At 38.8% G+C, this 15863-nt stretch overlaps 1 protein-coding gene and 1 long non-coding RNA gene across 4 annotated transcripts in view; one reads left to right on the top strand and one right to left on the bottom strand.

The window, feature by feature from the left end:
* The window catches only part of DYRK1A (dual specificity tyrosine phosphorylation regulated kinase 1A), a 150276-nt gene that overhangs the window by 36972 nt on the left and 97441 nt on the right, over positions 1-15863 (top strand). The window lies entirely within an intron of this gene.
* LOC112823637 (uncharacterized) overlaps positions 2601-15863 on the bottom strand; it is a 43975-nt gene continuing 30712 nt past the window's right edge. The window contains exon 3 of the long non-coding RNA XR_003208082.2: positions 2601-2661. This is a non-coding gene — a long non-coding RNA (uncharacterized lncRNA). The remainder of the gene's footprint in view (positions 2662-15863) is intronic.

Here is a 15863-nt window from a genome sequence, read left to right as displayed (position 1 = left end):
TTCTTTAGCATTTTTCATAGTATAGGTTTGCTGGCAGAGAATTCTTTCAGATTTTTAAAAATCTTGGAGATGTCTTTGTTTTGCCTTTGTGATGGAAGGTTATTTTCACTGCATATAGAATTCCAGATTGATAGTTTTTGTCATTCAGCACAGTAATGGTGGTGTTCCACTGTTTTCTGGCTTCCATTATTTCTGATGAGATGTTGATTATACTATATTGTTCTGTCTCTGTAGTGTCTTTTTGCACTCTGGCTGCTTTCAGGGTTTTCTCTTTATCTTTGGTTTTAAGCTGTTAGCCCACGATGTGCCTGGGTGTGGTTTGAATTTGAGAGGTGTTTAGCCATGATTTCTTCATTTCATTTTTCTGCCCTTTCTCAAAGTCTTCTGTGATTTCGCTTATATGTGTGTTAGAACATTTTATATTTTGCAGGTCTTTGAGGGTCTCTTATTTTTTTTTTCAGTTTTTTTTCCTTTGTAGTAAAATTGGATAATTTTTTTAAAAAAGATTTTAAAATTATTTTTAAGTAATCTCTACACCAGCATGGTGCTCAAACTCAAAACCCTGATATCAAGAGTCACATGCCCCACTGACTGAGCCAACCAGGTGCCCCTAAATTGGATAATTTCTATCGATTTGTCAGTTTACTGATTTTTTTCTCCTCCTGGTATCTTCGGTATGCTGTTAAATCTGTCCAACACAGTTTTCATTTAGTTATTATATTTTTCACTCTTAGAATTCCTTTTTGTGCTTTTTTTGTGGTTTTAATTTTTCTGCTATTCAGATATTCTCTCTGTTTACACATTAAAGAGCATATGTTCTTTAAAGTTTTGAGTGTATTTTCTTTTAATTCTTTGTGTAAAATAGCTGCATTAAAGTCTTTGTTAGCTAAATCTAATCTCTGGTCCATCCTGGGGTTGGTATTCTATTGACTCCTTCTTCCCCCCCTTTTTTTGTGGATCACATGTTTTTTTCTTTCTTGTTTATTAATATTTGACTGAATACTATTTGTTTTTTCTCCTTAAGAGTGTTAATGTTTCTTCTAGAAGGCTGGTTGGTTACTTTGAATTTATATGTATTTGGTTTTATACTTCATTATGCAAGATCTATGGAAAGCTCAAGATGAATCCTAGCCTCTTTAATATGGGACATGACTTCCAAACTGAGTCTTCCTTCGGATCTTGTCCTGGGTTTGGTTTTAGACATTTTTAGTATTGGTTCATAGGCTGTATGCTAGGATTTGGTCCTTAGTCTTGAAATGGAGATAGAAGTTAAAGTGTGTGTTTGTCATGGTTCTCTAGTGAAACAGACCCAATAGGAGATTCATGATTTATTATAAGGAATTGGCTCACATGATTATCAAGGCTGAGAAGTCTCAAGATCTGCAATTGGCAAGTTAGAGACCCAGGAGAGCTGATGGTATAGTTTCACTTGGAGTCCAGAGGCTTGGGAACCGTTAAGAGCTGATGGCTTAAGTTCCAGTCTGAAAACCAGCAGGCTCAAGACTCAAGAAGAGCCGATGTTTCAGTTTGAGTCCAAAGGCATGAGAAAAGTTGATGTCCCAGTTTAATGCAGTAAGACAGGAGTTCTTTCTTAACCCCTGGAAGGATCAGCCTTTTTTTTCTATTCAGGCTCAGCTAACTGGATGAAGCCCACCCACATTAGGGAGAAGTCTGTTGATTCAAACATTAATTCTGGAAGCACCATCACTACACACCCAGAAAAATGTTCGACCAAATGTCTGGACCCTATGGCCCAGTCAAGTTGACATATTCAGTGAACCTTTGAGATCTCTCCACTGTGCCTGGGCGGGGACTCCTAAAGTCCCCAGGCCTGTTCATTCTCTATCACCTCTGTTCTGTTCTCAATCTCTCAGCAGTCGCTCTTTGCTAAGCTGTGGGTAGTCTCACCCTGCCTATGTGCATTCTGGTCCTCTTGAGTCCCCCACACAGACTTCTGAGATCCCCTCTTGCACAGCTTCCTTCTCTCTGTTGCCCTGTCCAGGTGCTTCAGCTGTTTGGAACTCTGATCTTTACGTCTCAGCAGAACCACCGTTCTTTGCTTGGCATCCAGCTCCTTCTGCCATGTTGAGAAGCTGTCCCCAGAGAACCAGGGCAGAGACATGGGCTCGGTGGAGGAGACAATTTTCTTACAAAAATACTAATTATTCCCCTGATTATATTTCATGGAGCAGGCAAAATTTTTTTTTTTTTTTTTTTTTTTAATGTAGTGATGTGGGCCTTTGGGTCAGAGGGTTGGGCTCTGGAGTAACTGAATTCCACTTCCAGCTTAGTGTTAGAATCATGGCTGAGGCAGATATTATGTGTGTGAGGCTCTGCAGGAACATGTGGTGATTGAGGGCTACTGTTCATGGAGCAACTGTCCCATTATTGGATGCCTTCATTCTTTTATTTGTTCTCTGTGTATTCTCCTGTAACATTTTACTTATTTCTGATTTGAGTCCTGTGTTCTTGAAATACAGGAAGCTAGTTAATTCATTCATTCCATATTTGTGAGACTTGGTTAATTATTTGAAGGCATCTATTCACTGTTCCTCTAGTCTTTCATAGTCTTGACTGATCAGCCTCGGTACTTCCAGATCCCCATCCACCTATTATTTTCTCAGAAGTTTTGGATTGTCTCATGCCTCTCATTATGTGGATCTAGAAATTAAAAGAATTGTGAGCTTCAGAAGCTGAACAGACATAAAGACTACAAATTCTTACCTGTCACTTCTTGGAAAGAGTATTTTTTTTTTAATTTTTTTAATTATGTTAATCACCATACATTACATCATTAGTTTTTGATGTAGTGTTCCATGGTTCATTATTTGCGTATAACACCCAGTGCTCCACGCAGAATGTGCCCTCTTTAATACCCATCACCAGGCTAACCTGTCCTCCCCCATCCCCCTCCCTTCTAGAACCCTCAGTTTGTTTTTCAGAGTCCATCGTCTCTCATGGTTCATTCTCCCTCTCCGATTTACTCCCCCTTCATTCTTCCCCTCCTGCTATCTTCTTTTTTTTTTTAACATTTAGTGTATTATTTGTTTCAGAGGTACAGATCTGTGATTCAACAGTCTTGTACAATTCACAGTGCTCACCATAGCACATACCCTCCCCAATGTCTTATCACCCAGCCACCCCGTCCCTCCCACCCCCCACCACTCCAGCAACCCTCAGTTTGTTTCCTGAGATTAAGAATTCCTCATATCAGTGAGGTCATAGGATACATGTCTTTCTCTGATTGACTTATTTCGCTCAGCATAATACCCTCCAGTTCCATCCACATCGTTGCAAATGGCAAGATCTCATTCCTTCTGATGGCTGCATAATATTCCTCTGTGTGTGTGTGTGTGTGTGTGTGTGTGTGTGTGTGTGTGTACACATACACACCACATCTTCTTTATCCATTCATCTGTCGATGGACATCTTGGCTCTTTCCACAGTTTGGCTAGTGTGGACATTGCTGCTATAAACATTGGGGTGCACGTACCCCTTCGGATCCCTACATTTGTATCTTTGTGGTAAATACCCAGTAGTGCAATTGCTGGATCGTATGGTAGCTCTATTTTCAACTGTTTGAGGAACCTCCATACTGTTTTCCAGAATGGCTGCACCAGCTTGCATTCCCACCAACAGTGTAGGAGGGTTCCCCTTTCTCCGCATCCCTGCCAACATCTGTCGTTTCCTGACTTGTTAATTTTAGCCATTCTGACTGGTGTGAGGTGGTATCTCATTGAGGTTTTGATTTGGATTTCCCTGATGCCAAGCGATGGTGAGCACTTGGAAAGAGTATTTCTGATACTCTTTTCTCAAATCTAAATAAGTTCCCCTTGTTATATTCTCTTAGTAATTCATGCTTTCCCTCATACCCATGTAGTCCAGTATTACTGTGATTTTTGTCTGTTTCTCACGTTGGATCGTGAGTTCTCTGAGGGCAGGCTTAGTGACAGTAAATCTTGCCCTTATGTCTCCAATACTCAGCACATATTTGTTGAAGAAATGAATGATGAATTTGAAAGTCTACTTAATGTCAAGACATCATCTGATTTTTAGGATATTATTTGCCCATGTGCTGTTATTTAAAATTATTTTTCATTTGTTTCAATAAGTGTAATTGATGGCACTTCTGCAGTGTGTACAGATGTATGAATGTCTCTCACCTTTCCCCACTCCCATCCCACCTCCTTTCCAGTCCCATTGTCCCAACCACAGACACTGCTTTTAAAGCTTTTCAGTTAATCTTTCTGGACATTTTCCTTTTTGTGTAAGGATGTTTATATTGTTATGTATACAGATATTATATTTGTACGTACTTCTGTGTAGCAGTGGAGTTTAAATGCTCAGTTAAAATGGCAATTAAGCATTATTTTGCTTTTATCATTGGTTTGATAACCAGATCTTTTCAGTGTTCATTTTACTTTCACATACTCATAAGTAAGGCACATAACCTCTAGACTTCAGTTTCCACATCTGCTAAAGGATTGATTTGAATTAAGTGAAATTGAAGTCCTCTTAGCTCTCAATCTGATAATTTAATGTTATTGTATAAGTCATCTGTATTAGATATGAAAAATGTGCTACCTGCATTATATAAAAAAAATAGGAAGATAAAAATCAAATATGACTTTGGTAGCAAAAGGAAATTTTGGGGCAAGTTATTAAAATGTTTGGTTTTTATCCTCCAAGAGTGGGTAGAGTATGTCAGCTGTTGAAACTAGTAGTGGGATCATCTCTCTAGGGGACTTTGGCACTAGGGAGTTTGCACTTTATTGATCCTGCAGTGCTAGCTAGTGACATCCTAAAGGGAATTTCACCCAACTCCCTGGATTTTCACATCACAACTGTACATTTAGTAACACGATGAATGTTCTGGAAGAATTGTATAGAAACCAAAATTTAGGGCGCCTGGGTGGCTCAGTTGGTTAAGCGACTGCCTTCGGCTCAGGTCATGATCCTGGAGTCCCGGGATCGAGTCCCGCATCGGGCTCCCTGCTCTGCAGGGATCCTGCTTCTCCCTCTGACCCTCCTACCTCTCATGCTCTCTGTCTCTCATTCTTTCTCTCTCAAATAAATAAAATCTTAAAAAAAGCAACCAAAACTTACATAGGTAAATCTTTGTTAGTGACTTATTTAAAAATATTTTATGGAAAATAGTTTCCCAAGTTACTTCAACCCCTTTCTCCTCTCCCCAAAGAGAAATAAACAAGAGAATAAAAAAGGCAAATTTTGCTTAGTCATGGTTTGTTTATAAGTTCTCTTGTCATAAAATGTTACTGAATCTTTACATTTCTTTTAGTTAGCTTCTTTTGTTAAGTAGTTCACTTAGTTTATGGTTTAAAGAATTACATTTCTTGGGGTGCCTGGGTGGCTCAGTTAAGCACCTGCCTTCGGCTCAGGTCATGATCCCAGGGTCCTGGGATCGAGCCCCACATCAGGCTCCTTGCTGAGCGGGAAGCCTGCTTCTCCCTCTCCCACTCCCCTCATTTGTGTTCCCTCTCTTGCTGTGTCTCTGTCAAATAAATAAAGCAAATCTTAAAAAAAATTGTATTTCTAATACTTTTTTTCATATATCACCATTTTTATTTTTTAAAGAACTTTTAATTATTGAAAACTTCAGACATACACAGAAGTAACATAATGAGCCCTTGTGTCCCTGTCATCCTTGCTTTCACAGTTGTCAATATTTTGCCCACCTGTTTTTTTTTTTTAAAGTATTTTTAGTATTAAGTAATACCACGATTCAAATTATTCTTTTTTAAAAGGGAGGCTTGGTATTTAACAGGAATAAAACCTCTCAACTAGCAGTGCCTGGGTGGCTTAGTCAGTTAGATGTCTACCTTCAGCTCAGGTCATGGTCCCAGGGTCCTGGGATGGAGCCCCGCATCAGGCTCCCTGCTCGGTGGGGAGCCTGCTTCTCTCTCTCCCTCTGCCCCCCCCCCCCCCCCGCTTGTGCTTGCTCACTCTCTCTGTCAAATAAATAAATGAAATCTTAAAAAAAAAAAAAAACAACCCTCAACTATGCCCAAGCTTTTTCTGATTATGGCTATTTATATGGAGTTGATAATTACATAAAATATTTCTTAGCTCAGATAGCATTCTCTGTAGCAAAACCACTAGATTTTGTGCCTTTTTCACTGAAATGAGTTCTAGAACTGAACCATGGCAAACTCAGTTGCTCCACCAGTAGGTTGCAGGTATGACTTAACTGTACTTACTATGTTGTCTTAAAAATTAAAGAGGTTTTTTTTTTTTTTTTAAGGATTTTATTTATTAGAGTGCTTGTGTGTGAGTGGGTGAGGGGTGGAGTGGGGAGCAGAGTGAGAGGGACAAGCCCGTGGCGGGGTTTGATCCCACAACCCTGAGATCATGATCCCACCCAAAACTAAGAGTCCGATGCTCAACCAACTGAGCCACCCAGGCAGGCACCCCAAATCTTGAAGAATTTTAACTCACTTGTTTCAACAAAGCAACCCAAAGCAGATGTTTTAGGCAATGACGTGGTTTGATGATTATGGTTTTTTCTCCTTTATTGAGAATCTGCTGTAGTTGAGGAAGCTGGCCTTCCTCAATAGCGAGCCAAAGAAGGCTCTTAATATTTTCTGGGACTGGATGCTGGCATGCATACAGTTAGTTAGCTACCATCCAAGGTGAGTGGTGTGAGGGCCGTAGTCTTGGTGTAAACGCTGCTATACAGGGTTGCCGAGGGATTGGTGTCTGTAGGCAGTGCTGATTGGAGACTTCTGTGGAAGACAGTGCTGGTTGATGTTGGGCTTGGAGCTTGGTGTTGACAGGGAAGGATGAGGAAAGCTCATTGAATAGCCCAAGCAGAAAAGTGGCATTTGTCCATGGTGGCTGGAGTGTCCATTTGGGGAAAGTTTTTATAGTAGGAGATAAGACTGGAAAGGTGAAGGTAATGACAATATAAAATACACTGGCATAGAGAAGTGAATGTATATTGAACACTAACTGTGATGTTGTAAATGCTTTACGTGTGCTCTGTCATTGACAATACAACAATTTTTTTATTTTTTATTTTTTAAAGATTTTATTTATTTATTTGACAGAGAGACAGCGAGAGAGGGAACACAAGCAGGGGGAGTGGGAGAGGGAAAAGCAGGCTTCCTGCCGGGCAGGGAGCCTGATGTGGGGCTCCATCCCAGCACCCTGGGACCATGACCTGAGCCGAAGGGAGACGCTTAACAACTGAGCCACCCAGGCGCCCCGATAATACAATAATTTTTATGGGATTATCCTCACTTTGTAGATGAGGTCACTTAGTCATCTAGGAGTTTAGAACCTTGTGTGAGCCCACCTATTAAGTTGTGGAGCTGGAAGTTAAACTAGGGCAGGTTGACTCAGAAACCTGATGATGGCTTTAGGGCCTTGAATATTGGGTTAAGCAGCACTAAATAAGTAGTTTTTTTGGTTTTATTGTGGAGAGTGACCTAGCAGTGTATTAACAGATTTTTTTTTTAAGATTTATTTATTCATTTCAGACAGAGAGAGAGACAGAGAGAGCATGAGTGGGAGGGGCAGAGGGAGAGAGAATCTCAAGCAGACTCAGTGCTGAGTGCGGAGCCCCACACAGGGCTTGATCCCACAACCTTGAGATCAAGACTTGAGCTGAAACCAAGAGTCAGACGCTTAACTGACTGCACCACCCAGGCGCCCCATAACTGATTTTTTAATTTTTATTTATTTATTTATTTTAAAGATTTTATTTATTTGAGAGAAAGAATAAGAGAGAGAGAGAGAGAGCATGAGAGGGGGTTGGGTCAGAGGGAGAAGCAGACTCCCCGCTGAGCAGGGAGCCCCATGCGGGACTCGATCCCGGGACTCCAGGATCATGACCTGAGCCGAAGGCAGTTGCTTAACCAACTGAGCCACCCAGGCGCCCCTTGTTTATTTATTTTTAAGATTTTATTTATATGACAGAGAGAGACACAGCGAGAGAGGGAACACAAGCAGGGGGAGCGGGAGAGGGAGAAGCAAGCTTCCGGCAGAGTAGGGAGCCCGATGCAGGCCTCGATCCCAGGATCCTGGGATCATGACCCGAGCCAAAGGCAGATGCTTAACGACTGAGCCACCCAGGCGCCCCTTAACTGATTTTTTTAAAGATCTTTAATAGTTTATTTTCATGAGCTTTTTACCTATATTGGAGTTTTAAAAATTGGATGCACTTAGAGGTTGTTCTCATAGTTGTGGTTGTTAACCAGATACCATGATGACTATTACGTTTCATATGGAGGTTGAATTTCTTGGATCATTTTTTCCTCATTATAAGAGATGTGCTGACTTATAAAAGTTGTGATGTATTGAGAAGTATAAAGAGGAAAATTTAAAAATCACCAAGAATTATATTAGCCAAAGACATTCATTGTTAATAACCTTATATATTTTCCCCCAGAGTTTTTTCAGTTACTTTCCTGAGATTTTGCTTTGGGGAAGGTTTTGCTTTCTGATATAGTGTATGACTTTTTCCTTCATGCCATGCAGTTATTGTAAGAAGAACTTAAAGGCTTATATAATATTTTGTCATGTGAATGTACCATAATATATGTCACCTTTTCTTTTTAGTGTTGAAAACTTTAATTCCTGATTTTTAAATTATTTTTAATGATACACTTTTATATATAAATTTTGTATTTTCTTTCATGAAAGGGATTTCTAAAAGAGATTGAACATGAGGTATAATAGACCACAAATGGACCATGATCAGTGCTACATGAAGAAAGGAAAACTGTGTAGGAACAATACTTAGTGTGGCAAGGCTCATGTTTAACTATACTGTGTACAGATTTGGAGATCATAAATTGAGAAAACAGATTTGAGCAGGAAAAATGGACAGAGGCTGGCTAATTCAGCTTGAGAAGACGCAGTGTCTTGATGTGCATTTGGAGAAAAGCTGAGGAGTGTGGGTATGAAGAGTATTTTGTAGGCTGTGTGTAGCTATTTTCTGTTTCTTCAGTGTGCAGGAGGAATTTAGCATAGAATTTGTAATTAAGGATGGTATAGAGGAATTTAGCATAGAATTTGTAATTAAGGATTGAACATTTTGCTGTAGTTTATCATGAGAATCTTTGAAATGGGTAGGTTTTCACTGTATTTAGGACTTTTTTTTCTGCTTAAGAAGGAAATGGTGCTTAAGATGGTGTTTTAAAGGTTTTTCCAGACCTTCATTCAAAGGTTTATTTTAATATTATTTTCAGTTTTCTCACCTATTATATGTCTCCTGGTCTTATGTGGAAATAAGAACAATAATACTATATTAAGATTTGTAGTTGTGATTGAAAGGACAAACCAAGAGAATAAACAGAACTCCACTCTGTACAGCTAGAGAAGTAGCATGCTCATGTATGAAATTGATTTGCAAAGCTGTGAACAGAGTCCCAGAAGTTGAACATCCACCTAGTGAGGCCAGTGGAATTTGAAGTAGAGGTTGGGAAATGTTAACATTAACAAGTCCTAGGTGTTAGGATTGTGACAGTATGGCTGCTTATACCCACGCCAGTCATTTTTACAGGATTTCCATTGATCACAAAAACTCTAGGTTAAGATTTTAAGGTTTAAGATTCTAGGAAGATTTGGTTTCATTACAAAATGCACATTCCTTTTAGGAAATTTAGAAAATACAAAAGCTTAGAATAACAATTTCCTTTAGCTCCTCTCTCCCGAGGTAACTACTATTTTGTGGATAACCTGTCAGTTTTTGTTTTTTTTTTTAATGCACACAACTAGTTTTCTCTCCTTTTAAAAAAGAAATGTAATCACATGGTGTCTGCATGCTGCTTTATAACTTACTTTTTCTACATAGAACAGTATTTTCCATGTTGTTACTCACTTTACTGATGTGTTCATTGCACATCTACGCTGATGAAATAGAAATATGAAGCTCACCAAGCAGGAGATAATGTCACTGGAGTAATAATATAACATAAATAATTAAAAAAATATAGTGGTGGATCATTGAATGCAAATTCTGAGGGGCTGGAGTGACATAAAGCTGGATGAGGGGGAATTCAAGTAGTCTTGAGGGATGGATAGGATTTACGTAAAGGGTTGGGTAAAGAAGTGGCAAACTTTAGGTAGGGAAAATCATTTGAGCATTGGTGCAGAAGGGGGTTAAATGGCATTTTATAGAATGCCATGCTAAACTCTCCGTTCAGGGCAATAAGATTTGATCGATTTTTCTTAAGTTACAGAGGGTAAGTTAAATCCAGGTTGAAAGTCTTTGAAATGGGTAGGTTTTCACTGTATTTAGGACTTGGGCCAGCTATAAGCCAGATGAATTGAGACAAGGGATAAGCTGCCTTTAAGTTTGGTATCTTCCACATTGGGCTGTGCTCTAAAATCACCAGGGGCGGGGGGGTGTGGGGGATTCTTGGGTTCTTCCCCATGCTTCCTGAATCAATATCTTTGGGTGTGGAGTCTGCAGTCTGGTTTTGAGAACCTCCCATAGTGTTTCTGACATACCACCTGGCCTGGAAGATGCTTAGTTCTAGGTATCTGTAATACCAGGTATGAAATAAGGAGCTAGACCAAGGCAATTGCAGTGGGCATGGAGAATAATTAAGGCAGGAGGCATTTTGAAAATTGACAGGATTTAGTGAGACTATTTCGAGTAAAGAAAGAAACCAGCAGTTTCTAGAGAAGTTGCTGGAAGAACGGTGGCACTGGGGATAAATATGGAAAGGTCAGTTCTCTGAGGAGGAGGTGAGGATGTGTCTCAAGTGTGGGGGGTTGAGGTAGTAATGGCACTGTAGGCAACATCTAGCAGCAGTTGGACTAGATACTGAATTAGAGGTTAGTGTAGAGAAAAGAGTAGTTCAGCATTATTAGTTCAGGGTAAAACTTTGAAATATTTCTTCTGGAGGGAAAGATGGATAGAGAAATGAGTGGAGGGGCCAGGGGATGGAACTGGAGGTAACACTCGAGGTTGGGGTTACAAGTGAGAGGCTTGGGATATTTGGAAGATAACTGATGCACAAGGATACAAGGCCAAACACATTTTAAGAATTTTTGAGTTTTTCAAAAGTGTAGTTGGGAAAAATAAGTAAAACTAAACTCATTTACTACTCTTAGTAATAGGTTTGTTGGAGGAAGATGTAAGCTGCTAATAGCAGTGTGTGTTTTTGATTATTTCTGGGCCTGGTTATTTTTCTTTATTTTTGAAATGCAAGGATAATTAAAAGCAGTGGTTTCTAAAATTACATATAATTATATATGTATAAAAGTACATACAACCGACTAAGTATATGTATGCATGCACTTATGTAAATTAATTATACATAATGTATGTTTTATAAGTAAAATTATATGTGTGTGCATATAAATATATATGACCACTCTAGAAAAGTTAGTGCTATCAGAAAGGACAGATCAGAATGGTTTTCCAATTCATTTCTTTTTTTTTTTTTAAGGTATTTATTTGAGATAGAGTGAGCAAGCGAGAGAGCACACAGGGGGTGGGCAGAGTGAGAGGGAGAAGCAGGCTCTCCACTCAGCAGGGAGCCCAATGCGGGGCTGGATCCCAGGACCCTGGGGATTATGACCTGAGCCGAAGGCAGATGCTTAATAGGCTGACCCACCCAAGTTCCCCTCCAATGCATTCCTTAAAAACTAGTTATGAGAAGGGCTTGCAGAGTATTGATTGAACATATTCTTCCTGTGTCCTCTGTCTGATGGGAATATATAAGTGAATGAGATCAACCCAAATGTTGAGGTTGGGTAGGGAAATGCAACCAGGGGTAACACTACACATTAGATGCTGCTCTGATGTGAATCTCCGAGTACCTAGAAGTCATTTAATTCCTTTTTAATTCCTTTTATAAGCTAGGATCTATTGAATAATAGGAAGTTTGAGTACATTATGTGTAGGTGATATAAAATATATCTGTAAGCAAGCATATCAACAGAGATGCAAAAAGTCTTGATGTTCATATTACTTTGCTTTTAATTCCTATCAGCAAATGGGTAAAAGCAGGCTCCAAGTTTCAAAATTTATGGTAGTGAGAATTTGGAAACAACCCAAATATCCCCCAATAGGTATTTGCTTCAAGTAAACTTAGATCTGTGTAGTGGGGTACTATACAACCATGAAGGATGCTGCAAATATAAAGTGTTGATGTAAAGATGTGAAATAAACAATAGGAGCAGAGATTCCTTAGGGTATTGGAATTTTGTGTGACTTTTGGTTATTCCTATTCAGTTTCTTCTTATTCCCTTTTTTAAAAATAAGGAGCATGTAATGTGTTACAATCAGAATGCATTCTGTTTATTTCAGATAAATGATGGGAGAAAAACTTGAGGTTTTTAATTTTAAATGGAGAGAAGACCGTCGTTGAGTTCCAGCTTCAGAACAGCCTGATGGCACATGATTGGGCTGGAATGGTGACAGCGTGTGTTTTGAGGCCTGCAGTTTGGGTGAGAGTGGGTTGTATGGGTAGATTTGAGCAGGGAGTGCTGATAGCACAGGGAGGGTGTTGATCGAGGCAGGCACACTAGAGATGGAGCAATAAGGCCAGTTGGGAAGACCTTTCTGAGGTGAATCCAACACAAGAATTTGCCGGATGGATGTGGTGTAAGCACTAGGAAAGAGGTCCTCGGTGATTAGGGTTCTCCTTGGGAGATGGCGGTGATGGTGACACCTGTCACCCAAGACTGGGAATACAGGAAGGAGAAACGGATTTTTTTTTTTTTTCCCTGTCCTGCCTGGTCTTTCCTCCCCTTTTGGGGGCAGGGGAGAAGGGCGAGGATAGAGTAAATTCAATTTAGTATGTGCCTGAAAGCATTGGTTTTGGAGTCATTTTGATTGGATTTGGATTTTTTCTCTTCACCATTAGACATGTGTGACTTGGGGCAACTTCACTTCTCTAGGCTTCAGTTTTCGTCACCTGTAAATTGGGGATAATAGTACTACTTACCTTATATAATTATTTATGGGAATTAAGTGAATGAAAGGAAAATATGTATCTGTTAAAGGTAAGACATCTCTTCAGTAATGACTGGGAACAATAATATCTGGGACATTCAAGCTCTGTTCGCTGGGCCCTTGGAAATGTGGGCCTGGAACTCTACAGACAGAGGTGGGCCAAGCCAGCTTTTAAAAGTCTGTTTAGTTCCACATAAAACTAAAATAGTGATTAATATTGACTTTCATCCAACTGTCTTAGAAATGAGCCTTCTGGAACTTAGGTTCACTTATGGTGTATTTCTTAGCATCTATTTTATGTAGTAGTCAGTCTCTAATAGTGGGAGCTAAGGTTCCTAAAACGTTCTGTGGCCTGAGAATTTATGTTCGAGGAACTTAAAATACAAAAGAATACATATAAATATGTTGGTGGTTGGCATTTTGAATTAGTGACAGGGTAACAGTACTTTCCACACTTACTGATCACAGCTTACTTCTGACTTTCTAGTCTCTGCCCTCTGGTTTTAAAAAGGATAATTGGCAATGCCTTATGTTACAGATAATATGCCTAAGGGGCATTTTCCTCCTGTTTTCCTGTATTTTTGTTGTATACAAATACTCAGTGCGTAATTTTGTTGCATTTGAGCCCAGATACAGTCCCAGAGAGGCCAAGTAACTTGGTCCTTGAAGGAGCAAAAATTTTGGGCAACATTTATTTAATCCACTCAGCTCCTAGTTCTTGAACCTTCTCTTTAGTGCTTAGGGTTGTTAGTTTTTTTCACATAATTTCATGAGAAATCACATCTTTCTATTTTCTTTAACACTTACATCAGCTACTTCCACTTCCCACATGCCATTGGAGTCATATAATTATAATCCTTCATGTTTTTTTTATCTTGCTCAAGGCTTTGGTGCAGTAATGACTTACCTGCTTTTGGTTTTTACCCTTTTTAGTTCGTCTCCTTTAATTTTTTTGGTAGAGGGAATATATATATCAGTCTGTTATATGCTGTGATCCAATTTTCTCTGCTAGACTAACTTGAGGGGAGTTTCTTTACCATTCTCCTAAATTACAATGCTTTTTACAAATTAATTTACTGCTTATGAACTTTCTTGTTTGGGATGGTTGAGGTGGAAGATTGAGTATGGGGTCTTAAAATCAGACCCAGACACACCTAGATTCTTGAATCTTTGAAATTTTCCCATGACTGTTTCAGTGCTTATTAGTTAGAGGCATTTTGGTGTGGTGGAAAATAATGAACTTTGGTGTAGGACCAGAGTTCACAAGCTATGACCTTCGGCCAGGCAGTTTCATCTCTCTGAATTTGCTCTGCCCATTGATGAAATGGAAATCACAGTGCCTACTTCTAGGGTTGTTATGAGATTAAATGTGTCAACTTCTGTAAAGTGTCTCAGTAGAGTAGTTGGTGCATAGTGTTTGGCAGATGTTACTTTTTTCCCTGCAGTTTTACTCAAAATTTTCTTTGATATCCCATTCTAAAGTCTTATGCATTTAAGTTTTTTTTTCCTTTTTAATTTTTTTAAGACTAGGATTATTTCTAGGGGTTTTGGAGGAGTCATAAATCATCTTGGTTTTAAGAATTTCACTTGAAATCTCCAGTTAGTGAAAATGCTTTTTCTCTTCATGCCGTTTGATCATCTTATTGGGAATTAGAGTTAATAGACTTCTTTTTCCTGTGTTAGGTATAAAACCATGGTTTTTTTTTTTTCCTATTTTCTTTTTGCTTTGACTTCTTTGGCTATTGTAATTCTAGAAAATCTGTTCTAAAATTGTTATATGGAGAAAGAAGACACGTCTGTTGCTTCCTTAATGTTAGTGTAAAAGAGTAGAAGTTTATAAGGAAAGCCAGTCAGTATAATTTTTAGATAATCACGTTGTAATTTTAATGCATGAGTCAAATTGTAGATCTATCAGCTTAGTTTTCCCTGCTTTCATTTTTGTAGCTTATTCTTTTTTGGGAGGGGGTAGCTTATTCTTAAATTGGCATCTTTAAGGTATCTGAATTGTCCTTTTAAATACTATTGTGCGTTATATTTTGTTTTTTTAATGTGGATTAAAATTCTTATCTTGAAATATACATACATACTATACAAAACTTGTAAAATTAAAAGATAATAAAAAACAGCTGTGTGCTTCCACCCAGCTTAATAAAACAGTACCCATCAGTATTTCTGAAGCCTGTGTCATACTGATTATTTTCACCTGCTGCTTGTCATACCTACTAATTTATTTTGAAACTACATATAATTTTTAGTTTTATGTCATTATAAGACATTGTGACATGAAAGAGAAAACGTCATAGCTACCATTTAATTCATTAACTCCTGAGTTAATATGGATTTGCCATATCATGCTAATGTATTCATTTCAATCACTGTTTTGCCAGTCTTGATCTTTGAGGATTAGCATTAATTTTATAAATCTCAGTCTGTCACTGCTTTTAATTAGGTGTCTCAGTGTCCTCCCCCTTCCCCCTCCCTCTGTAGAAAGAGACAGGTGCCAAGAGACTGAGTCTGATACCTATCTGGGCATTCCATGTGTTTTAAACTCAGCCTGTTGAAATTCTCTCCCTGCAGATGTGCTGTAGGTTACTATTATGTAGTGATTTTCAGACAACCAAAAAATGGTTTGTAGGTTTAGCTTTAAAAACCAGTTAAGCTCAGTTTCTAGTTTGCTCGCAGACTGTTAAATTGCGTGGTTTGGCAAAATGTGAGCTAAAGCACACTAAGATTTTGAGGATAATAGGAGGTGCCTGTGGTAAGGATAGTAGATGCTTTTCATTAGCATCTGTTTAGCTCCGTAATTTGTGAATGACTCCATTTGTGGGGGGAAAGGTGAAAAATTCACTGTAGGTTTTTCTCAGAAAAATTTAAAATATGACTGGATTTTTAGACTTCTTTAGAAAGAAAATTGTGTTTATAGTTTGCA

The sequence above is a fragment of the Callorhinus ursinus genome, unplaced genomic scaffold, assembly GCF_003265705.2.
Source record: "Callorhinus ursinus isolate GAN/ISIS: 27379988/994484 unplaced genomic scaffold, GSC_fseal_2.0 scaffold1, whole genome shotgun sequence".
Lineage (NCBI taxonomy): Eukaryota > Metazoa > Chordata > Mammalia > Carnivora > Otariidae > Callorhinus > Callorhinus ursinus.
Note: the sequence above shows the minus strand (reverse complement) of the source record. Positions and strands in the feature narration are given on the sequence as shown.